The sequence below is a fragment of the Bufo bufo genome, chromosome 7 (genome assembly GCF_905171765.1).
Source record: "Bufo bufo chromosome 7, aBufBuf1.1, whole genome shotgun sequence".
In the NCBI taxonomy this organism is placed as follows: domain Eukaryota; kingdom Metazoa; phylum Chordata; class Amphibia; order Anura; family Bufonidae; genus Bufo; species Bufo bufo.
The window spans coordinates 161119439-161144077 of NC_053395.1; the positions used below are offsets into that span (position 1 = coordinate 161119439).

A 24639-nucleotide genomic window follows, 5' to 3' on the forward strand; every position below is an offset into this window, starting at 1 on the left:
CTGCATACTCCCCCTTGATTGACAGACAAGATATATAGCCCTGTCCATCAAAGGGGAGAAGGAGTATGCAGAGCACAGAAGCGTTACAATAGTTGTGCTCCAAGGGCTCTGGCCTGTCCTTTGGTGCTCCAACTTACTCATTTGCATATAAACAAAAACTGAGATACCTATGCAGCTGTTTAACATACTAACAGAAGAAAGGTATCGTTTTAATCAGCATGATCAACTGTACCTGGTAGTATTCCTGGATAAATAGGGTTGATCATGCTGACAGATGCTCTTTTATACCTACTATTTAGCTACAAAACATTGGCAGAATAGAGAGGAATATTCTGAATTCCAGTCTGAAGGCGAGTGCCTTTTGTTGTCGTCTTTGCCTAGAGGAATCAGTCTATATTCCATTGTTTGAGTGCAGATTAACAAATGTATGCTAGATTTGACAACATGATCACTTACCTCCTGAGACTTGTCATACTTGTGGCACAGAAACTATGGTGTGTACCTTTAATTCTTAATCCATTAACCGCCTGTTTCGGTATTTGTTTGAAGGCCTTTTCACTACTTAATAATGACTTTATGTATAATTGCACTGTGTATAATTGCTATGCTGTTTTCCACAGCACTGTATAATTATGCAGCAGATTCGAGCACGTTCCCTTTGTTCAAATCTCTTTATTAGTTAAAGTACACATTACTGTAATACCAGTGTGCACTTTTACCGTTCTTTGTACGTTTCCCCTTTGACTTTCCTTTGCAGTCATTTCACGCTTTTAATTTATTCTTTTCTACATAACTTCTGCTTGCCACAGCGACATTATGTAATTTAATGTGACTAGGGCATATGTAACATGAAATTGATATGGCCTGTAGTAATTCTGATGGGTTGAAAGCTGGGAGTGCAACAGGAACAAGTACATCATGGTGAAATCCGTTTCACTCAATAATCTATCGAAGAGAGCTGTGTGCCGCCCTGTCCTGTAGTGGTTGATTAGGGGTGAAGTGGTGTCAACCAGATGGGGAGGGGAATTGGAATCTCAGCTATGGGGATTTTACCTCTATATATTCCCCTTGGTAGGTGTGTGAAAAAAAGTTGGGACTGGGAGCCAATTACAAGCTTGTCATTTTCCCTAATTTGCACAAGTACTAAAAGGTAGCTGTGCTGCAGAGTTGCCCTCTATGCCAGGGTTGGGCTGTCCTGCCAGAGTGCCAGAGGATCCTCCAGTGGGCCCAAGCTTTGACAATAATGGGCCCCTAATAAAACAGGGCCCTTAATGTCCTATGTACACAGAGGGTGGACCCTCAGATTAATTTCCTCTGGTAAGCTCAAGGGACTTCAGTCCGACACTGCTCTATGCCATTACCAAGAATTTCAAATTGACCCCTTCAAGGGGTTGTCCCATTAAAGGGCATCTGTCAGCAGTTTTGTACCTATGAAACTGGTTGACCTGTTACATGTACGCTTGGCAGCTGAAGGCATCTGTGTTTTGGTCCCATGTTCCAGGGGCATAGCTATAGAGGAAGCAGGGGAAGTGGCTGCTTTGGGGCCCGAACTCATTAAGGGCCCACTCAGAAGGAGGACTGAAAGATTTTATTGTCAGGGCCCCCTCAACAGTATTATAACATTACATACAGAGATACTATAGGAAACGGATGGAGCAGAGCTGCCAGGCCTGGTCTGAGAGAGCGATCTTGACTAGTCACAGAAGTGCGGGTTGCACGCGAGGATGGGGTTGCGAAGAAGTTTCTAAGGGGTTCAAAAATTTGCTCTGGGGCCCAGTCATTTCTAGCGACACCACTGCCATGTTTATATGTGCCTGCATTGCTGAGAAAGCTAATGTTTTAATTAATGCAAATGAGCCTCTAGGAGCAATGGGGCATTGTCATCACACCTAGAGGATCCGCCCTCTCTGCATATGCCGCAACCTCTTCACTTTGACAGGGCCAGGCAGTGAAAACGTCATCACACCTGGCCCTGTCAATTAAAGTGGACAGGGTGCATCAGTTGCAGAGAGAGCAGATGTTCTAGGTATCTCCGTTGCTCCTAGAGGCTTATTTACATATATTTAAAATATGAATCAGTTTTCTCAGCAGTGTGAGCACATATGAACATGGGACCAACATAGATGCCTTCAGCTGCCAAGTGCTCATGCAACAGGTCAGTCAGCTTCATAGGTTCAAATCTGCTGACAGATGCCTTTTAAGACAATTCATCACCTATCCACAGGGGGTTAGGGGATAAATGTCTGGTGAGAGTCTGACCATTGGGACCTTCAGATCACAAGTATAGGAGCCCTCGCTTCCCGTTTGAGTGAAGGTGCAGGCATGTCTGCTACTCTATTCACCTCTACAGGTGAAACTCAAAAAATTTGAATATCGTGAAAAGTTTATTTATTTTAGTAATCCAACTTAAAAGGTGAAACTAATACATGAGATAGACTCATTACATGTAAAGCGAGATATTTCAAGCCTTTATTTGCTATAATATGGATGATTATGGTTTACAGATTATGAAATCCCAAAGTCACAATTTTGAGGTACCCTTTGCTCCGGGGGTATGGATTAATTAGCTGACTAGAGTGTGACACTTTGAGCCTAGAATATTGAACCTTTTCACAAAATTCTAATTTTAAGCTGCAATAATGCAATTCCTTTTAATTTGCATTACTGAAATAAATGGACTTTTGCACAATATTCAAATTTTTCGAGTTTCACCTGTATGTGATTACGGAAATAGCAGAGTACAATTGCTTAGCTATTCCCGGCAGCCCCATAGAGCTGAATGGGTGACTGCTGAGGAAAGCACAGACCCACTCTCGTGATTAGCGAGGACCCCAGTGGTCATCCCCCGCTAATCAGACACTTATTCCCTACCCTGTGTGCAGGGGATAAGTTGTCTTCATGGGACAACCCCTATAACTTTTGATAATGAATTTGCTCTATTTCTAACATTGAAGGGTTCCAGCACAGAATATCTGTAGGCATTATTCTTTTACATTACCGTAAAAAACAAATCAATTAACTTGGCTAACAGTTCTCCGGCTCTTTCATTCTTTTAAGCTTTGATATTTATTATGTTTAATGGCACATCATCCTCTTGTCCTGCATTTTAAGTATGTTAAAAGACTATCTTAGCCCATGTGATCATATTCTTCTTCTTCTTCTAATTTCCCCATGGCTTTTTATCTTAATCGTTATTATCTTCCCTACATCTCTTCCCATAAGCCATTAAGTTGTGCCATATGACAAGTCTGTGCTGCTTGCTGACATAAGGAGATTTTTGGAGATTAGCCTAACTCTTGTTGTCAGCGCATACATATTTGTAATGATAAAGCATCTTTTTCACGCCAAAATGCCTCTCTTGTAACTTTCAAGTTTGCACCCTTAGAGAAGAAGTTCTTTTTTCCCTTTGTCAGTCCTCGTGGTGGATAAGAAGTGACAGGCCAGTAAATGTTTGACATCTGAGTTCCCCTTGATATGTTCCTGAACATCTCATTACCTTAATGCCATGCTGAGCGGGTGATTACCTCCAGCTATTAAAGACAATCATTGCCGATGAGTCCCGTGCTTCTGTTCAATGCTTGGTGACCTCTCTCAGGCCCAAATGGACACATTATACAGTTTAATGGGTAGAGAACAATTGCTTAAAACAGATACTCTGTGTGTTTAAATATTACCTTCCTCACAAGCTGCAGTATGTTTTTGCTGGTTTATATTATGAATAGAGATGAGCGAATTTTTCAAAAATTCGATTCACCGGTTCGCCATCTTTTGGGGGGAAAATTTGCTTCGATACAAATTAATTTGCAGATAATTACGTTCTAAAACATCTATTTCCGGGCTGCAGAGAGCCTTTATAGTGGTGTAGAACACTGTGCCTTGCAGTAATATGCATAGGGAGGCTGCTGTGGTAGTAAAATAATACTGTGAGTCAGTATGACATGCAGATGACAGGCGTCGCTCTTAGAATCACTGCACACTTCACTTATTTGTCCACGGGCCAAAACTGACCAAATAACTCAAGTATGAACTCAGCCTTGCAGGTCGATGTTGGCGCAAAGAAGAAGTGTACTCCTTTTACACCGTCGTCAGCTGATTCCACATAGATGTCTACAGAACCTGTTCTATTAAACGCTTATACAAGTAGACAGAGTGGAGAAGGTGTCAGCAGTAAGTTTGTGTTGACGTCACTGATTATTTTGCCCTCCTCTGATCCGTCAGAACAATAACCCCTAAAAAAACAATCTTTTTGAGCATCCGCCTTCACTCGGTAAGCATTTGGTCAGTAATCAATCAGTATTGCTAATGCCCCAAAAAAACAGGAGTGGATCCAAAATAGAGATGACACGTGAACAGAATATTTGCATGTCTTCTGTGTTTTCTACCCACTCCTGCTTTTGGCTACCAAATTATAAACCAGTTCTGATGGGACCATACAAGCCTTACAGCTGCAACACAGAGAGGATCCGTTGTGCGTCAAATGACAGGGTATGAAGGTGGAAGCAGTATGAGGAGGCCACCGAGTGACACAATGACTGAGTCTGGAGTTGGCAGCAGTATTAGGAGGTCCCCAAGTAGCACAATGACAGTCTGGAGATGGCAGCAGCAGCATCAGGAGGATACCACAAAGTGGCAAGGTGACATAGTGTGGAGATAGCAGCAGCATCAGGATACCACAGAGTGGCAAGGTGACAATCATTGATGGCCTTCCTCTGTTCGTATAGTCGGTCCCACATATGGAGGGTGGAATTCTAACGTCGCATATCAGCCTATGTTGGGGGATGCCGTTCTGCCGCTGAAGCTCAAGGAGGGTGTGCTTTGCTGTGCACGAGTGGCTGAAGTGCATGCAAAGTTTCCTGCCCATTTTTAGGATGTCTTGCAGATGCGTGGAAGACTTCGGAAACAGCTTGACAACCAGATTGAACACATGTGCCATGCAGGGCGCATGGCTCAGCATTCCTTGACGCAGCGCCAACACCATGTTCTTCCCGTTGTCGTTCACCATGTTTCCAATTTCAGTTGTCATGGAGAAAGCCAGGATTCGATTTCTTGATGTATCACATGGAGCAGTTCCTCCCCTGTGTGACTCTGTTCGCCAATGCAAACCAGGTGCAGAACAGTGTGACACCACCAAGCCCTACACAAGTGGTATGCTAGAAGGGCACTGTGACTTGTCCCTGCAGTGGAGGCTGAGGACATGGTGGAGGATGAGGAGGCAGAGGTGGACATTGTCTCTGGACCAACGGCGTGACAACGTGGAGGTGGAAGTGGCATCACCTGGCCAAGTTGCTGGTGTGACTATGCAGGAACCACATTCACCCAGTAGGCCGTAAAGGACATGTATTGTCCCTGACCGTAGTTACAGCTCCACACGTCGGCGCTGCCGTGCACTTTGGCAGACACCAACAGGGTCAAAGACTGGCCCACCTTCTGTTCTACATGTTTGTGTATCGCTGGTACTGCCTTTTTCGCAAATAAATGACGGCTTGGGACTCCACCTCGGCTCGGCAGAAGGCATCAGTTCTCTGAAAGGTGCAGAGTCCACCACTTGGAAAGAGAGGGACTGAAGCACCAGCAACTTGGACAGGAGCACATTCACCTTCTGCGCCGTTGGATGCATGCATACATATTGTTGTCTCTTGGCAATCGCTTCGGTGATCGATTGCTGATGGAATGACTGACGAGGATTAGGAGGAGCAGGAGCATCAGGAACAGCAGACAATGGCAACGACAAACAGCTCCCTTCAGCTGAGGTGGTAGAGGCTTGACTGTCTGAAATCGGGGGCGGCGTGCCACTGGGTGATGCAGCGGACCACCACATCAGGGCCACTGTTCTCCAAGGCCACTTTATGGTGATGCTCCAGATGTTGACACAGGGCTGTGGTGCCAACATTGGCACCCGGACCACGCTTGCCTTCACCTTCTACCCCCATATTCTACATATGGCCATGTTGACCTCCTCCGGCGACTTCACAAAAAACTGTCACACCACCGAGTACCTGATTTTCCCACCTACGCTACTCACTGGCTGACTGCTACCGCCGCTGCTTTCGTGAACCTGTGCACCACTCCTTTTTGGTCAGGTAGGCTTCTGCAAAGCAGGTGGTCTACCCCGTGCCCATTTGGCTCCTGATTTCCCACTGCTGCACCCTGCTGACTCCCGGCCATGCTAGCGACTTGCTGGCTCAGCCGCTGCCTCATGGGCAAGCTGCCACCCTCCTCTCCTGATGATGACGCTCCCAAGTGCGATCAGCTTCATCATCATCGAGTAGTGTCTGCACGTCACTGATGTCCTCTTCAACGGTCTCTGGGTCAGGAGCCTGACCGTTCCCAACACAAGTTCCCGCACAACTCTCCTCATCACTACTTGCCCGCCCAGCGGAGGAAGCAATGGATGTCTCCTCCAGATCTTGGCTGGGCAGTAGCTGCAGACTGTCCTCTAGTAGCTCTTCCTCACTGTATAGTGGAGCTGAGCCCACAGCATATAGTACTTCTCACGTTTTGGGAACAGAAAAGGACAGAGGCAGGTTGAGGACAGGTGAGGCCACAGGGTATGCTCCCAGGCCATGCCAACTAATAGTTGTGTCGGACGAAACCACCGACTGTTTGCTCAGGGTCTCTGATGTCACTTTGGTTAACTTGGTCATCCACGTCATCCCATCAATAATCGCTGGGTTGCTGGTCAAGACACGACCACTAGATGACACCGGGAGCTCAGGCCTCTCATTGCGACTCCTGCTGCCATGCCCCCTTACTCTGCTGCAACCTCTGCTTGCGCCAGAAATATTTAGGCCTCTGCCACTCCTCTGTGCATGGCCTGGCACTTCTCTTCCTGACATACTTTTAGCTGAACTAAATAAATTTAACAAAAATTAAAATCCCTAAAAGCGACAAATATATTTTTCTTTTTGTACTGAAATAGGCCACTAAACGCTTTCACCACAATTAACTGCAGAAGTGAACTGAGGATATATTTTTCTGGTTTGACTAAAATAGGCCAGTATACGCATTCACCAAAAAATAATAGCAGATATGAACTGAAAATACAGTACAGACCAAAAGTTTGGACACACCTTCTCATTCAAAGAGTTTTCTTTATTTTCATGACTATGAAGGCATCAAAACTATGAATTAACACATGTGGAATTATATACATAACAAACAAGTGTGAAACAACTGAAAATATGTCATATTCTAGGTTCTTCAAAGTAGCCACCTTTTGCTTTGATTACTGCTTTGCACACTCTTGGCATTCTCTTGATGAGCTTCAAGAGGTAGTCGCCTGAAATGGTCTTCCAACAGTCTTGAAGGAGTTCCCAGAGATGCTTAGCACTTGTTGGCCCTTTTGCCTTCACTCTGCGGTCCAGCTCACCCCAAACCATCTCGATTGGGTTCAGGTTCGGTGACTGTGGAGGCCAGGTCATCTGGCGCAGCACCCCATCACTCTCCTTCATGGTCAAATAGCCCTTACTTTCAAAGTTTTCCCAATTTTTCGGCTGACTGACTGACCTTCATTTCTTAAAGTAATGATGGCCACTCATTTTTCTTTACTTAGCTGCTTTTTTCTTGCCATAATACAAATTCTAACAGTATATTCAGTAGGACTATCAGCTGTGTATGCACCTGACTTCTCCTCAACGCAACTGATGGTCCCAACCCCATTTATAAGGCAAGAAATCCCACTTATTAAACCTGACAGGGCACACCTGTGAAGTGAAAACCATTTCAGGGGACTACCTCTTGAAGCTCATCAAGAGAATGCCAAGAGTGTGCAAAGCAGTAATCAAAGCAAACGGTGGCTACTTTGAAGAACCTAGAATATGACATATTTTCAGTTGTTTCACACTTGTTTGTTATGTATATAATTCCACATGTGTTAATTCCTAGTTTTGATGCCTTCAGTGTGAATCTACAATTTTCATAGTCATGAAAATAAAGAAAACTCTTTGAATGAGAAGGTGTGTCCAAACTTTTGGTCTGTACTGTATATTTGTCTTGTTGTACTGAAATATGCCCCTATACGCTTTCAACATAAATAACTGCAGAAGTGAACTGAGAATATATATTTTTTGTATTACTGAAATAGACCACTATACGCTTTGTGAACTGTTACACCTTCCTGCAGGGTTGTTTTGGGCAGAAACAGGAACACTAACACCTTTGTAGCTTGTGCGTCAGACTGTTGCTAGTTTATTTTGCAAGTTGCTCAAAATAACAAACAAAACCAAAGCAAACGATAGCCGTCTGGCTCCTGCCTATCTCACTCGGCAGCCCTAGCTAAACTCACAACACAAAACACAAAGAGCATTTTTAAGGGGTAAAACAGAGCAACTTACAGTTCAGTAGTTAGGTAGAGAAGCTCTCAGAGCACCTAGGCTTGCAGGCTCCCAGAGAGAGCTCTTGGGTCAGGGCTGCTGACTTAATTAGTACATCTGTGTGAGCAGTCCCCCAGGCAGGTAAAACCCGGACTGGCTCCGGGTGGATCGGGGAACTTACCCAACTCTTCCCTTACCGGCTCCAGGACCCTAAACTGGCTTTCTTTTTCCCAGGAAGCTTCTGGAAACAAAGAAAACCAAACCTTCCTGGAGCCTTTTAACACATGAAGTGCCGGAAACTTGGTGCAATGTACACACCATCCAGCACTTTATCTGCAAAACATTGTGACACCCTGTAACATACCCCCTCCCTCTGTTCGAACCCGTGGGAACGGACACTTTCCGAGGACATACAATGAGTTCGGGAGAGAGCGTCAGCATTGGCCTGCAGCTTTCCTGCTCTGTGCTCCACTGAGAAATTATAGTCCTGTAGTGACAGGAACCAGCGAGTCACCCTTGCATTATGATCTTTGGCCCGTGACATCCAGGTAAGAGGGGAGTGATCTGTCACTAACTGAAATCGACGGGCGAGCAGATAGTATTGCAGAGTCTCCAAAGCCCATTTGATGGCCAAACACTCGCGCTCCACAATACTATCGTTTTTCTCAGCCGGGGTTAGCTTCCTACTCAAATATATCACTGGGTGTTCTTCTCCATGCACCAACTGTGACAACACGGCCCCTAGGCCCACATTGGAAGCATCTGTTTGAACAACAAACTTTTTTTAAAAATCAGGAGCGATCAAAACTGGCCTACTGCATAACACCTCCTTGAGTTTACAGAACGCAACCTCAGCATCTTTGTTCCAAGAAATTCCCCCTGAGCTTTTGCCCTTGATTAGTTCCGTAAGTGGAGCAGCTATGGTGGCAAAATCTGGAATAAACCTCTGGTAATACCCTACCATGCGCAGAAACGTCCTCACCAGTTTTTTTGTGCAAGGTTGAGGCCACTCCTTAATTGCCTGTACCTTTTGAGCCTGAGGCTTGATGAGGCCTTTACCAATAATGTACCCTAGGTATCATGCCTCTTCAAGGCCCAGGGCACATTTCTAGGGATTGGCCGTCAGACCAGCCTGCCGAATTGAGTTTACCACCGCTTGGACCTTGGGAAGATGACTTTCCCAATCCGAGCTGAATATCACCACGTCGTCAAGGTACGCCGACGCAAAGTGCCGGTGTGGCCTGAGGACTTCATCCATCAACCTCTGAAAGGTGGCAGGGGCCCCATGAAGCCCAAATGGCATTCTCACATACTGGAATAGGCCCTGTGGAGTAGAAAACGCAGTCTTTTCCCTAGCCGTTGAAGTAGGTGGAATCTGGCAATAACCTCTGGTTAGATCCAGGGTGGTAATGTACCTGGCTGGACCTAACCTTTCTATCAACTCATCCACCCGTGGCATGGAATAAGCGTCAAACTTTGAGATCTCGTTTAATTTGCAAAAGTCGTTGCAAAAACGCAAGGACCCATCCGGTTTTGGTACCAACACCACAGGGCTACTCCAATCACTATGGGATGGCTCAATAACACCTAGCTCCAACATTCTCTGGATCTCACCGGCTACTGTCTGTCTGCGGGCTTCAGGAATGCGATATGGCTTCAAGCGAACCCGAGCTTGTGGATCTGTAACAATATCATGCTTAATTTGCATGGCCACTCTGGCAACCTGGCCACTCTGAAAACACATCAGCATTCCTAAGGAGGAATTCCTTTACCTCTTGGGCTTTTGCCCTTGACAGAGTCTCCAAGAACTTCACCTCAGTAACTCCCCCCTGAAGTGTAGGGCTGAGAGGCTCAGCCGCCATAGAAACTTACGGTTCCTTCCAGGCCTTTATTAAATTGACATGAATAGATTTGTATTTTTTTCCGTTTGTCGGGTTGGTGGACTTTATAATTCACATCCCCTATTTTCTCTACAACCTCATAGGGCCCTTGCCATTTCGCGAGGAATTTACTTTCCACGGTGGGAACCAGAACAAGGACCCGGTCACCCGGCTGAAAAACCCTGAGTCTGGCTCCCCGGTTGTATATGCGTCTTTGGGCCTCTTGAGCCTGTCTCATATGTTCTTGTACTATGGGCATTACAGCTGTGATGCGGTCCTGCATCTGTAGAACATGTTCCACCACGGAGCGGTGGGGAGAGGGCTCCTCTTCCCACAACTCCTTTGCAATATCCAAAAGCCCCTGGGGGTGTCGCCCAGTAGACGACTGAGGCACCTCAAGAACAGCAAACATCAAGTAGGGGAGAAGGCAATCCCAATCTCTCCCATCTGCCTCAACGATCCTTTTTAACATTCTCTTGAAGGTTTTGTTGAAGCGCTCAACCAACCCATCAGTTTGAGGGTGATAGACAGATGTCCTTAACTGTTTTATACCCAGCAGCTTACACAAACCTTTCATTACGTTAGACATAAAAGGTGTTCCTTGATCCGTCAGGATCTCTTTGGGAATGCCTGTTCTAGCAAACATATGAAACAGTTCCCGGGCAATTGTTTTAGCTGACGTGTTCCGCAGAGGAACCGCCTCGGGATACCTAGTGGCATAGTCTAAAACCACAAGAATGTATTGATGTCCCTTTGCAGACTTCACCAGGGGCCCCACCAAATCCATTGCAATACGGTGAAAAGGTACCTCAATGATGAGTAACGGTACCAAGGGTCCCCGGTAATGAGGCGCAGGGGACGTCAACTGACATTCTGGGCAAGACGCACAGAATCGTTTGATTTCTGCAAATATACCAGGCCAAAAAAAACTCTGGAGTACCCGTTGCTGAGTTTTCTCAGCTGCCAGGTGTCCTCACATGGGGTTTTTATGAGCCAGGTCAAGTACCACTTTCCTATGCGATTTGGGAACAACTAGTTGCTCTACGACTTCACCCCTCATATTATCAACACGATAGAGAAGATCATGGTTGACAGTAAAGTGAGGGTACACCTTCTCCAAGCCTGTACTGTGGGCAATCCCATTAACCACAGCAACATTTTCCCAAGCATGAGCTAACGTTGGGTCCCTCAGTTGGGATGTGCCAAAGTTATCTTGAGAGCAGTTTATTTCTGGCATAGGTAACTCTTCCACAGACTCTTGAGGTCTCTCGGATTCCCCCACTAGCACAGAGAAGGGGAACTGGTCAGGCTCAACTGGGGCCAGTCCACCGGCTGGTACTTCAGAACCGGAATTCCCAAAGTCAGGCAGGCTAGCCGGAGTTTCATTTCCCACTCTTAGGGAAATTTGAGGTGGAAACTCGACCATCCACAGGTCCCAGAACAAAGGAAAGTCCCACCCTAGTATGACACTATGCATCAGGGATTTAAATACTCCAACCTCATGGGACGTCGCACCAAACTGAGTCTCAATGGGGACCACTGCTGTACCATAACTTTTTGCATCACCATGTATGCACACAACACCCATGCACTGTTTTTTTCAGCTGGTCTGGAGCTACCAAGTTTGAATGTACAAGCGTAACGAGGCTCCCAGAATCCAGCAAGGCCTGGGCACTCCTTCCACCCACTTTGACCTGTGCCATGTGAGCCAGCGCAGATGTCAGACACGCTGGATGAGCGAAGAAGGAAAGGCGCCGAGCGGCTCCACACTCCATAGGTTCTGGGATGTCAGGACATTTAGCAGCCACATGCCCCCGGGCTTTGCACCTCCAGCACTGGACACCGGAGCCTGGTAGGGTCTCTTTCAGCAGCCTAGTATCCATGTTGGTCTTCACCCACGTTTTCAAACCAGGATCAGCATTTAAGGTTGCTGCGCCTCTCCCCGCCACTGCAGGCAGTCGCCGCTTTACAGGCAAGTTCTCTGGGTCAGACCCCCCTGCCAAAAACACCTCTGCCGCGAAGTAGCGTTCAACCATCTCAACTAACTCATTGGCGGACTTTGGATCAGCGTGACTGACCCATTTTCTTAACTCATACGGCAGCGCTGTCAGGAAGCGATCCATTGTGACCCTTTCGACAATCTGGGGTGCCGTGAGTATCTCAGGTTGCAACCACTCATCATGCCAGATAAATTAAGTCATGCATCTGTGACCTGGGAGACTTATTAGGTTGGTAATTCCAGCGGTGCACTCGTTGGGTCTGCACAGCAGGAGTGACACCCAAACGGCGGAGAATTTCTAGCTTTAGCTTCTCGTAGTCCTGGGCATCCTCGGCAGACAAATCAAAATACGCTTTCTAAAAGTCACACATTAGAAACAGAGCAACCAACCCCGCCCACTGAGTCTTAGGCCACGCCTCCCGATCTGCGGTACGTTCAAACGTATTCAGAAACGCTTCCACGTCATCGTGTGGGGTCATTTTCTGAAGAAAATGGCTTGCTTTTATCAACCCACTATTGCTAGGTCGATCCTGATGCGTATTCGCCAGCTGCTGCAGAACCTCTGTAAGAGTTTCTCTGTCTTTCCGAGCAGCTTCAGCTTGCATTTGCCTGTCTCTTTCCGCGGCCTCAGCTAGTGCCGTCACCTGAGTACTCAACAGACGTACAATTTCCTGCTGCGCCTCCTGCTGGGCAGCCAAAGCCTTTTCATATCTGACATTAGTCTCTCGCTGGACTGCATTTGCGTCTTGCTGGGTTGCACAGGCTTGTGCCAACCTCAACACCAGGTCTTCCATCATAATGGATGATAAGATGAAATGCAATTCAAGTTGCTAGATGGATGGTATCTGGCAGGGATCCGTCTGCACGCATCCTCCACCAATTTGTGAACTGTTACACCTTCCTGCGGGGTTGTTTTGGGCAGAAACAGGAACACTGACACCTTTGTAGCTTTTGCAAGTTGCTCAAAATAGCAAACAAAACCAAAGCAAACGATAGCCGTTTGGCTCCTGACTATCTGACTCGGCAGCCCTAGCTAAACTCACAACACAAAACACAAAGAGCATTTTCAAGGGGGAAAACAGAGCAACTTACAGTTCAGTAGTTAGGTAGAGAAGCCGACCGCTCTCAGAGCACCTAGGCTTGCAGCTTCTCAAACAGACTGCCCAGACTCCCAGAGAGAGAGAGCTCCTGGGTCAGGGCTGGTGACTTAATTAGTACATCTGTGTGAGCAGTCCCCCAGGCAGGTAAAACCCGGACTGGCTCCGGGTGGATCGGGGAACTTACCCAACTCTTCCCTGACTGGCTCCAGGACCCTAAACTGGCTTTCTTTTTCCCAGGAAGCTTCTGGAAACAAAGAAAACCAAACCTTCCTGGAGCCTTTTAACACATAAAGAGCCGGAAACTTGGTACAATATACACACCATCCAGCACTTTCTCTGCAAAACATTGTGACACCCTGTCACAGCTTTCACCAAAAAATAATAGCAGAAGTGAACTGAGAATATATATTTCTTTTTTTACTTTAATACGCTTTCACCAGAAATAACTGCAGAAGTGAAATGCATATATATTTTTCTTGTAGTACTGATATAAGATACTAAAGATACTAAGATATAAGCCACTAAATGCTTAAAACATAGAACTTGCAGCCCAATTACAAATAGCTGGAATGACAGAGTTGTCTAATGGCTATTTGGATCCCCAAATAATCTTTCCCTGTACTTGTAAATCGCTTTCCTATCAATGTCCCTAGCGCCTTCTGACATCTCTCCCTGCATCAAGATGCTGTGAAATGATTCCTCCCTATCCTTTCCCTACACTTATAAATAGTTTTTTCTGTCTTTTTTTGCACAATGAGGTTTTTCCAATTGCTGTCCCTAGCGCCTTCACACGTCTGTCCCTGCACTCTGAACGCTGGAAAATGTCTGACTCTAAGATGGCCGCCGTATTTATAGGGCTCTGACATCACAGGGCTGGCTGGCTGCTTATTAGCTGCATGCAGGCATGTCAATCTGGGTGATCCCACCTCCCCAGAGTTCCTTGCCCCATGTCCTCAGTCCTCACACGTGTAACTGCCATTTTAGGAAAAATGAGATTCTTTACCATGAGGAAATTCACATTAGTTGCATTAATTCGCTCATCTCTAATTATAAACTTTTTAGAGGACTTTGGGGGCCAACTTATCAAGTAGAGCACTCTGTCTGGAATTCTGTCTTCAAAAAGTTTGCAACCTTTTAAGGTAATTTCTACAAAATTTGTGTACATTTGCATCACTCCAGTTTTTAAAAGTAGGTGGAAAAATATACATGGTTAGCTATGTTAACAAGGTTTACTCTAGATTTATGACTATGCCTTTTTAAAAAGTTGCAAAAAAAAAAAGTGCCAAAGCCACACCAGTAAGGGGGTTGGTGTACAAAACCGGAATAGCTTTTCTAGACAAAAGTGTTAGGTTTAAAGACTGCATTGTAAGGGTATTTTTTACGTTTTTTGATTTGGTTCTGTCCCCTTTAATTCTGTCTCTTTTATATTACTATAATATTCTGTATAATAAAGTTTCCCTTGTAATGTAGTGGGTTAGAGAAGTACCCATCCCCCATTGTGCTAATACGACCACATTCCTGAGTCACCTCAGAGACATCTGTGATGCACACTGGAGGAGGGACTGATGGGAATAACTGTGGTCTGCACTAACAATTAAGGGGGATTCCACCAGGAATGTCTTCCTAGGTAGGATGTAAGTATTGATTTGCCCTATCTCTCGTACACCCTGGAGTGTCTGTCATGTGTTATAACGTGGTAGACAGCCATGTGTTATAGCATGAACGACCGTATTCCTACCCCATATTTAGGCTAGTGATGTTTATTTACTTTTTATCACTCTATATGTGATTTTTGTATTATCATATATTTAATCACACTTAATAAATATATTTATTCACTTAGCCAGCATAAGTTTATTAATTCTTAAATCTATTGAATTCACGTCACGTATTGAATTCACGTCACGTATTTACTAACGTGTTACGTTAGTATTTAAAATGAAAACATTTTATGTAATCCCATCTATGAATGTGCCTGCTACTTTTTTACCATATATTGCTTCTTCTTTGACTGGGTGAGTCAAACCAGCAGTTCAGCACCTCTGCCATTCAATTGAGCAGTTAAGCCGCCTTGTTGTACTATTTCTTTGCTCATATTATTGATCAAAAATATGTCTGGGCCCATCTACCGGTGGCAAGGTGACTTCCAGCAGACGGGACCTACTCTAACAGATGCCTCTTCTGGGCTTTTGGCCTACAATCTGGGAAAAGTAGGATCCAGCTATGTGATACTACTGATTAAAAGCACCAGGTAGATGGGCGGGAGATTAAAGTTCACAGGGGACGCCACTCCCCAGCGGTATACACCAAGAAAAAGGAAAATTAAACCAGCACCTCCATAATATATATAGATAAGAACGCAGGTGTACGCTACCTTGGCTGCTACACAATACGTAGAACAACAAGTAGCAGCACACTGCTTAATGCACAAAGACATAGGTAAACAGTGAATTCATGAAAAAAGTAAACTGCATAACTGCTGTACTTACTGTAAGAAAAAGTAGAAGCTCTTTGCGCATGTTATTTATCAAAAATATGTCGGGCCCATCTACCAGCGGCAAGGTGACTTCCAACAGACTAAGTATAGACATGGAAAACCCCTTTAAATGCTAAAAAAGTGCAGTCAATGGGGTTGATTGGGATTCGCATGTATTTATTTGAAAAAGATAAACCTATGAATGTTCATATTTGCAGTCTTCGCAAACTTTCTGTTAAAAGGGTTAATCTCCAACAAAAAATGACTAAACACTCACTCTGAATCATTTCCCTTTATGTTCAGTTATCATTTAACCCCTTCCCGCATTATCACGTACATGTTCGTGGGGGAATGTGGTGCCTTACCGCATTCCCACGTACACGTACGTGATGTGATCGGGCAGGAGATGCCGGGCCTCTGCTGCATCCAAGGGCTTCGCTGTATGCGGCGATGCCGGCGGGTTAACCCTTTCACATGCCACGGTCAGCGCTGACCACAGCACGTGCGGGGTTTACTAAGGGAGAGGGCTCCCTCTGACTCCGTCGGTCCCCGCACTGCGCTGACAGGGGGCCTATGGTTGGCATGGAAGCCCCGATGCGTCCAAAGCCTGAGGGCTGGGTCTCCTCGGCAACTGTCAACGTCTTACTGCGTAAGACGCTGACAGTTCAATTCAGTACAATACAAAATGTATTGTACTGAATTGAAATAGGGATCAAACCCTGAAAAGGGGAAGTCCCACATTGGGACAAATATAAAACATAAAAAGAAGTGAAAAAAGTGGTGTTTTTTTATAATAAAAAAATGTACGTTTAAAAAAAAAAAAGCTTCCTTTTCCCAAAATAAAGTAAAAAAATTAGTAAAAAAGAGGGAAAATAAGAAAAGTAGACATATTAGGTATCGCCGCATCCGTATCCTAACATGACCTAACCCTTCAGATGAACACCGTCAAAAAAATATAATAAAATCTGTGCTAAAAAAACTTTTTTTTGTCACCTTACATCACTAAAAGTGCAACACCAAGCGATCAAAAAGGCGTATGCCCCGCAGAATAGTACCAATCTAAGCGTCATCTCATCCCGCCAAAAATTAGCCCCCACCTAAGACAATCGCCCAAAAAATAAAAAACTATGGCTCTCAGACTATGGAGACACTAAAACATGATTTTTTTTAATTAAAAAAATGATATTGTGTTAAATGTAAAAAAAAAAAAAAAAAGTTGACATATTAGGTATCGCCACGTCCATAACAAGCTACTGTATAAAAATATCACATGAACTAACTTCTCAGGTGAACACCGTAAAAAAATAAAAAATTAAAACGGTGTAAAAATAAATCACAAAAAGTGTAATACCAAGTGATAAAAAAATCATACGCACCCCAAAATCATACCAATCAAACTGTCATCTCATCCCGCAAAAAATGAGATATTACCTAGGACAATCGCCCAAAAATTTATAAAACTATGGCTCTCAGAATATGGAGAAACTAAAAAAATCTTTTTTTTTGTTTCGAAAATGCTGTTATTAAATAAATAAAAAAAGTATACATATTAAGCATCGCCACTTCTGTAAGAACCTGCTGTATAAAAATGTCACATGACCTGACCCCTCAGATGAACACCGTAAAAAAATAAAAATAAAAAGCTATTTTTTTGTCACCTTACATCACAAAAAGTGTAATGCCAAGTGATCAAAAAGTCATATGCACCCTAAAATAGTACCAATCCAACAGTCATCTCATACCGAAAAAAAATTATCCCCTACATAAGACAGTCGCCCAAAAAATAAAAAATAACTATGGCTTTCAGAATATGGAGACACTAAAAAATATTTTTTTTCAAAAATGCTTTATTATGTAAAACTGAAACAAACAACCCAAAAAAGTCATATTTGGTATTGTCGTTTCCATAACAACCTGCTCTATAAAAATACCACATTATCTAACCTGTCAGATAACCATTGTAAATAACAAGAAATACAAACGGTGCCAAAACAACTATTTTTTGTTACCTTGCCTCACAAAAAGTGTTATATAGAGCAACCAAAAATCATATGTACCCTAAAATAGTACCAACAAAACTGCCGCCTTATCCCGTAGTATCCAAAATGGGGTCTTTTTTTAGAGTTTCTACTCTAGGGGTGCATCGGGGGATTTTCAAATGTGACATGGCAACTTAAAATTATCCCAGTGAAATCTGCCCTCCAAAAACCATACGGCGTTCCTTTCTTTTTGCGCCCTGCCGTGTGCCCGTACAGCAGTTTACGACAACATATGGGGTGTCTCTGTAAACTACAGAATCAGGGCAATAAATATTGAGTTTTGTTTAGCTGTTAACCCTTGCTTTGTTACTGGAAAAAATGGATGAAAATGGAAAATCTGCCCAAAAAGTGAAATTCTGAAATTCCATCTACATTTTCCTTTAATTCTTGTGAAACACCTAAAGGGTTAACAAAGTTTGTAAAATCAGTTTTGAATACCTTGAGGGTGTAGTTTCTAAAATGCCGCCATTTATGGGTGGTCTCTATTATGTAAGCCTCACAAAGTGACTTCAGACCTGATCTGGTCCTTAAAAAGTGGGTTTTGGAAACTTTCTGAAAAATTTCAAGGTTTGCTTCTAAACTTCTAAGCCTTCTAACGTCCCAAAAAAAGAAAATGTAATTGCAAAATGATCCAAACATGAAGTAGACATATGGGAAATGTGAAGTAATAACTATTTTAGGAGGTATCACTGTCTGTTTTAAAAAGCGGAGAAATAGAAATTTTTTAAATTGCTAATTTTTCTAAATTTTTGGGTAAATAAAAATAAAATATTTTGACTCAATTTTACCACTGTCATGAAGTACAATATCTGATGAGAAAACAATCTCCGAATGGCCTGGATAGGTAAAAGCGTTTTAAAGCTATTACCACATAAAGTGACACATGTCAAATTTGCTAAATTAGGCTGTGTCCTGAAGGTGAAAAATGGCTGTGTCCTGAAGGGGTTAAATATACATTTTCTGTCCATGAATTGGACAGAGACTAAATGTTTTGTGTAGGATACAATTGTCTTCATCTCTCTGGGTTTACACAAAGGTTATTATCTGATAATAATAAAATTACTTTAACCAGTACTAAAGTCTCCAAATGAAAATACAGTAGCGTACAGCCTCTCACTTTTCTTTTATTGCTACGTATCTACCCTTTCTGTATTACGTCTTGTGCATTTTTGCTCTTTCTAAGGGCAAGCCTTTTTTTAGTTTTAAATTGAGCACTCAGAAATAACCTTAAAAACTCTTGTTCGATAGTAGTTGGAGACAGTGTTGAGTGGTTTATCTTTTTCTAATCTGTAAATAGATCTTTATGTTAGTCAGTAAATGTAAAATCTAGCAGCTGTGTAATACATTTTCATAATTTTTTTTTGCCTCTATTTTTTTAATTTTAACATGGAAACCATAAATTGGTTACAGCTTATCAGGGGCGTAGCTATAGGGGAAGCGGCTGCTTTGGGGCCCAAACTCAGAAGGGGCTTATCCAGGATGAGGACTAAAAGATTTTATTGTCAGGGCACTCTCAACAGTATTATACAGTGGCGATATATACAGTGAAACTGTAGGAAACAGATGGAGCAGCTGCCGGGACTGATCTGAGAAAGTTATCTCGACTAGCCACAGGAGTAGGGGTTGCGAAGATGTTTCCGAGAAGGAAGGGGGGGGGGGGGGAGCCTATTTAAAAATTGCTACGGGGCCCAGTCACTTCTAGTTATGCTACTGCAGCTTATCATTACTATGTGTCTTTGTTTAGTACTTTGAGTGCACATGGGTGTACTGTTCTGAATACACTGCCATCTGATTGGCTTATTGGCACTTTTATAACCCTTAACCCAGAAAAATTCATTGTGATGTTAACATTCTTCAACATGTGAATAAAACCTATAGGTCGGTTAACATATGAATAATGAATTCCTTAATATGTTAATGAGACTAAATATTATTGATATTCATTCAGTAAACTAGTCTGCCGTGGTTTGTTAATGTATTAATGAGTTCAGAGCAATGATTATAGAGACTTGTAGTAAGAATAAGCAAAACCATCAACAGCAGATAACCTGCTTGTTGATGTCTTTCAAAACTATGATTTTTCTCTTTTTTTTTTTTTTTCTTTTACATTTCAGAGTTAAATGAAGGAACAAAATAAGTAAAAACATTAGGGGATTTATTGAAAATATGGTTACATTTGCTGTCTTAACATATAATGTATGCAAGCATGCTATGGTATATTATATTTTAGTGCATTGGGAGGATCGACTTTGTGTGTAATCATAAGACATACTCTTAATAGGGAGCTAAGATTTTCTAATATACAGACTTCATAAACACATGATGCAGAATAATGTTTCTTAAGATTGGGCTTCTGCTAGTTCCCCTGTAGGTGACGTATGAAGAGGCTTGCTGTGTCCATTGTGGGGATTCGCTCTGGTATTTGGGATAAGTGGGTGCAGTACAGAGGCAAAGTACCAGTTCGTAATTCAAATGTCCATGTTTATTCACACATAATGTCAAACAAAAAAATATCTTTGCAAGGTTGGTGTTTGTTCACACTAAGTAGAAAGTTTGTGCATAATAAAAAAAGTCACCTTGTCGGCGGTTCTGCCTCCAGCAGTCAAATTGCAGACTTTAGGTGGCCTGCTCTCCCAATACACAGGTCTCAGCTTTTCAGAGAAGCACAGGGCTCCGTTCCCACACCATTGATTGCCAGAGCTCCTCTGTCAGAGAGAGGTAATCACTCCCAGCTTACACTGCTGGCTGGGTTTTTTATAGGCGAGTCAAGACCCGGCCTGGAACGTGGGGAGTAGTCACCCACCCATCACTTTGACTACTCCCAGTAAGAGCTCTCCCGGATCAGTTATACAGCCATACTAAAATAGCAAAGTGTCAATCAGCATTAGCTGCCGCTGATGCCCGAAAATTGCCTTCCTACATACCTCCCCCCTTTGTTGAACCCTGAGGGGGTGACCACTTGCCAGACAGTGTACCCGGGACAGGGCATCCGCGTTTCCCTGTAAGCAGCCTGCCCTGTGTTCCACTGAGAACTTGAAGTTCTGTAATGACAAGAACCATCTGGTGACTCGAGCATTCCTCTCTTTTGCCTGGCTCATCCACTTGAGAGGGGAGTGGTTAGTCACCAGACGGAACTTTCTCCCCAACAGATAATAGCGGAGCAACTCGAGTGTCCATTTGATGGCCAGGCATTCTATCTCCACTATACTGCACCTAGTCTCGGCTGGGATGAGTTTGCGGCTCAGGAAAACAACGGTATGTTCCTCCCCATTGATTTCCTGAGAGAGTACAGCTCCGAGGCCTACTTAAGAGGCATCGGTCTGTACCACAAACTCCCTCTTGAAGTCGGGCGTCACCAAAACCAGTGACCCGCACAGGACCGACTTCTTCAACGTGGAAAAAGCCTCTTCCACCTGGTCATTCCAATGGACCATCACGTACTCCCGTCCCTTCGAGAGCCCTGTTAACAGAGCCGCTAAAGTGTCAAAATGGGGAATGAACCTCATATAATAGCCCACCATTCCCAGGAATGACTTTACTTGCCTAGTGGTGACAGGTCGGGGCCAATTCCGAATCGCCTCTATTTTATTCACTTGGGGTATGATAACTCCACGTCCAATGATGTACCCCAGGTACTTAGTCTCCTCTAACTCTATTGCGCATTTCTTTGGGTTCGCGGTCAGTCCAGCCTTCCTAAGGGAGTCCACTACAGCCTGCACTTTGGGTAGATGACTTTCCCAGTTGGTACTGTGGATGACGATATCGTCCAGGTAAGCCGACGCATACTGTCGATGTGGACGAAGTACAATGTCCATGAGTCGTTGGAACGTGGTGGGGGCACCATGCAGACCAAAGGGTAACATTTTATACTGATACAGCCCCTCAGGGGTGACAAAGGCAGTTTTCTGTTTGGCAGCCTCTGTTAAGGCCACCTGCCCATAGCCCTTCATGAGGTCCAAAACAGAAAAATATCGGGCTTGTCCTAACCTCTCGATAAGCTCATCTACCTGGGGCATGGGATACGCATCGAACTTTGAGATTTCGTTTAGTTTGCGAAAATCGTTACAGAACCATAACGTCCCGTCCGGCTTGGGTATTAAGACTATCGGACTGGCCCATTCACTTTTGGACTCCTCAATGACGTCTAGTTGCAGCATTTGCTTCACTCCGCAATGGCTTGTCGCCGAGCCTCGGGTACCTGGTATGGTTTTAACCAGACTTTTGCCTGAGGCTCAGTGACATGCTGGATTATGGAAGTGCATCCAGGGAGGTCCAAGAACACATCCATTTTCCGACTAATGAACTCCCTGGCTTCCTGAGCCTGTTTAGAGGAGGGGCTGTCAGCAATTTTCTCTGTGGCAACTGCTTCTCTTGCATCAGACCGAGGAGCTTTTCTCCTACAAAACCTGATCGTGGGTTGTGTTCAGTAGAGGACTACCTATCTTTCCATGGTTTTAGTAAATTCACATAGTACAGCTGCTCCGGCTTTCGCCGGCTGGTGTACCTTGTAATTTACCACTCCCACTTTCTCGAGTACCTTGTAGGGCCCCTGCCACCTAGCTAGGAACTTATTGTCTACGGTTGGTACCAGAACCAAAACCCGATCACCCAGGTTAAAGTTAAAGTTCCGAACCCGAGCCTGCCGATTATAGATCCTACTCTGGGCTCACTGTGCTGCCTCCATATGCTCCCTGAGGCAGAGGTAACACTGTCTACATCCGTCCTTGCATCTGGGGGACATACTCCATAACACTTTTGTGCGGTGCTGGTTGTTGTTCCCATGCTTCATTGGCTATGTCCAACAGACCGCGAGGGTGTCTGCCATATAGCAGTTCGAAGGGCGAGAACCCAGTAGATGTCTGGGGCACTTCTCGCACTGCGAACATGAGATGGGGCAGAAGAAGATCCCAGTCCCTCCCATCCTTAGGCACCACTCTTTTTAACATGTTTTTTAATGTTTGATTAAATCTCTCTACCAGGCCATCCGTTTGTCGATGATACACGGACGTCCGTAGCTGTTTTATGTGGCGCAACTTACAGAGTTCCCTCATGACCTTGGACATAAAAGGGGTCCCTTGGTCAGTTAGAACCTCTTTAGGTAGTCCCACTTGGGAAAACATCTCCATTAACTCCTTAGCTATGAGTTTGGCTGATATATGTCGCAGTGGCACCGCCTCCGGGTACCGAGTGGTGTAGTCGAGGATGACCAAGATGTGTTGGTGCCCTCTAGCGGACTTCGGTACTGGGCCTATGAGATCCATAGCGATTCGCTCGAATGGGACCTCGATAATCGGGAGAGGCACCAGGGGGCTTCGAAAATGTGGCTGGGGGCTATTTATCTGGCAGGTTGGGCAAGACTTAAAAAACTCTTATACCTATGTGAACTCACTGGGCTAGTAAAACCACTGTAGTATCCGGTATTGCGTTTTCTGCCACCCCAAGTGACCCCCAAGAACATGTTGGTGGGCAAGCTCCAATACGAGCTTGCGATACGCCTTGGGCACCACCAGCTGTTCAATATGCTCATCCCATAGTTGGTTTACCCGATACAGCATTTCCTGGTGAAAGACAAAAAGGGGAAACATCGACTCGGCACCAGGTTTTGTGGTTCACCATAAATTATTGCCACATTCTTCCAGGCCCGGGATAAGGTTGGGTCCCGGTGTTGTGCGGTTACCGAAATTTTCATTGGAGACATTGATGTCTGCCAATTAAGGATCCGGCGGCAAGTCCTCAACGTCTCCTACCAACACACTCAGCAGGGTTATCTCCCCCTCTTCCACCGAAGTGGCGGTCACCCCTACCACTGGCCCTTTGGCCTCGGGTTCCCAGGGTTCTGGCCTCACGCCCGAGCCAGGCCACTCTGCTGAAGTTACCCCTGACTCAGGGACATCAACAACTCTCAAAGCCGGCCACAGGGCCCGGAAGCCCGAAAAGTCTCCCTATTATTAGTTCATAAGGTAAAGTGGTGGCAACGGCCACCTCGTGGGTCCACTTGCCGCCTCCCGTGGATAGAGACAAAAGGGCGGTGGGATAGTCCTTTAAATCTCCATCTATGCACACGACCCCGATTTTTTTGGGCCAGTATACTCATCAGGCCACACCAGTGTAGCTATTACCAGGGACACCAGACTCTCTGAGTCGAAGAAAGCCACTGCCAGAGTGTGTCCCACTTCAACCTGGCACAGGTGGTTATTGTCTATAGTCTCTGGGATACCTGATGCACACAGCTTCCTAGCGTGCAACGATTTGTGGAATCCATAGTTAGTCTCCATGGGTGCGCCCCAATGGGGACAGTCAGCCCTTAGGTGGCCAGGCTCCTGACACAGCCAGCATACTATCGGAGCCGGGTCTACGGGGGGGTACACCCCGGGCGGGCTTGGTTGGCACAAGTCCCTGGGTCTGGGATGGAGATTGCTGGGGTTTAGCTGCCCCCCTCCCAAACGAACCCGCTTTCAAATTCCTGGTAGCCCCATAGCGTTTCACCAGGTCCACCATCTCAAGGGCTTTACCAGGAGACACCTGGCCGATCCAGTGCTGGAGGGGGTATGGCAAAGCCCTCCAGAACACATCAGCCAACAGACGATCCAACATAGCAGTGGGACTCAGCACGTCAGGTTGCAGCCATTTTTGCAACAGGTGTAATAGGGTAAACTGGGGCCTCGCAGACTCAGCCAGGTTAAACTCCCACTAATGCACCTGCTGGGCCCGGACTAATAACTTCACCCCCAGTCTCGCCAGGATCTCACCATTTACTGTCGGGTAATCAGCCGCTTGATCATCTGGTAAGTCAAAATACACCTGCTGGGGTCCAGACGCAAGGACCAGAGCGA

General features: G+C 44.8%; 1 protein-coding gene across 1 annotated transcript in view; it reads left to right on the plus strand.

Moving 5' to 3' along the window:
* Window positions 1-24639, plus strand: part of SPAG16 (sperm associated antigen 16) — a 1151519-nt gene that overhangs the window by 839369 nt on the left and 287511 nt on the right. The gene's annotated exons all lie outside the window — the stretch shown is intronic.